The following is a 1885-nucleotide window of genomic DNA, read 5'->3' on the forward strand; positions in this document are numbered from 1 at the left end:
AAGAGCCAATAAGTTTTAGAGCACGACATACCACGCAAATTCTCCAGCAACGCAGGAACATTGCCCTGAACGTCAACATACAGACTGCCCAAGGTCACACCTAACACATAGACCCATCTCAAAACTCATTACTGGGCACTCCATTGCTATCCAAAGAGAAGAAATCAAGATCCGCACACCAGAACACTGACGCAAGCTTCGCTAATCAGGAAACCTTGACAAGCCAATCGTCTAACCCCACCCACTGGGTAAAGCCTCCACAATAAAAAGGAACCACAGACCTCCAGAATACAGAAAGCCCACTCCAGACACAGCAATCTAAACAAGATGAAAAGGCAGAGAAATACCCAACAGGTAAAGGAACATGAAAAAAGCCCACCAAGTCAAACAAAAGAGGAGGAGATAGGGAATCTACCTGAAAAAGAATTTAGAATAATGATAATAAAAATGATCCAAAATCTTGAAAGCAAAATGGAGGTACAGATAAATAGCCTGGAGACAAAGATTGAAAAGATGCAAGAAATGTTCAATAAAGATCTAGAAGAAATAAAAAAGAGTCAATTAAAAATGAATAATGCAATGAATGAGATCAAAAACACTCTGGAGGGAACCAAGAGTAGAATAACGGAGACAGAAGATAGGATAAGTGAGGTAGAAGATAAAATGGTGGAAATAAATGAAGCAGAGAGGAAAAAAGAAAAAAGGATCAAAAGAAATGAGGACAACCTCAGGGACCTCTGGGACAATGTGAAACGTCCCAACATTCGAATCATAGGAGTCCCAGAAGAAGAAGACAAAAAGAAAGGCCATGAGAAAATACTCGAGGAGATAATAGCTGAAAACTTCCCTAAAATGGGGAAGGAAATAGCCACCCAAGTCCAAGAAACCCAGAGAGTCCCAAACAGGATAAACCCAAGGCAAAACACCCCAAGACACATATTAATCAAATTAACAAAGATCAAACACAAAGAACAAATACTAAAAGCAGCAAGGGAGAAACAACAAATAACACACAAAGGGATTCCTATAAGGATAACAGCTGATCTATCAATAGAAACCCTCCAGGCCAGAAGGGAATGGCAGGACATACTGAAAGTAATGAAAGAGAATAACCTACAACCTAGATTACTGTACCCAGCAAGGATCTCATTCAGATATGAAGGAGAATTCAAAAGCTTTACAGACAAGCAAAAGCTGAGAGAATTCAGCACCACCAAACCAGCTCTTCAACAAATGCTAAAGGATCTTCTCTAGACAGGAAATGCAGAAAGGTTGTATAAACGTGAACCCAAAACAACAAAGTAAATGACAACGGGACCACACCTATCAATAATTACCTTAAATGTAAATGGGTTGAATGCCCCAACCAAAAGACAAAGATTGGCTGAATGGATACAAAAACAAGACCCCTATATATGCTGTCTACAAGAGACCCACCTCAAAACAAGGGACACATACAGACTGAAAGTGAAGGGCTGGAAAAAAATATTTCACGCAAACGGAGACCAAAAGAAAGCAGGAGTCGCAATACTCATATCAGATAAAATAGACTTTCAAATAAAGGATGTGAAAAGAGACAAAGAAGGACACTACATAATGATCAAAGGATCAATCCAAGAAGAAGATATAACAATTATAAATATATATGCACCCAACATAGGAGCACCGCAATATGTACGGCAAACACTAACGAGTATGAAAGAGGAAATTAATAGTAACACAATAATAGTGGGAGACTTTAATACCCCACTCACAACCATGGATAGATCAACTAAACAGAAAATCAACAAGGAAACACAAACCTTAAATGATACAATGGACCAGCTAGACCTAATTGATATCTATAGGACATTTCACCCCAAAACAATCAACTTCACCTTTTTCT

Source organism: Muntiacus reevesi, chromosome 4 (assembly GCF_963930625.1).
Source record: "Muntiacus reevesi chromosome 4, mMunRee1.1, whole genome shotgun sequence".
Taxonomy (NCBI): domain Eukaryota; kingdom Metazoa; phylum Chordata; class Mammalia; order Artiodactyla; family Cervidae; genus Muntiacus; species Muntiacus reevesi.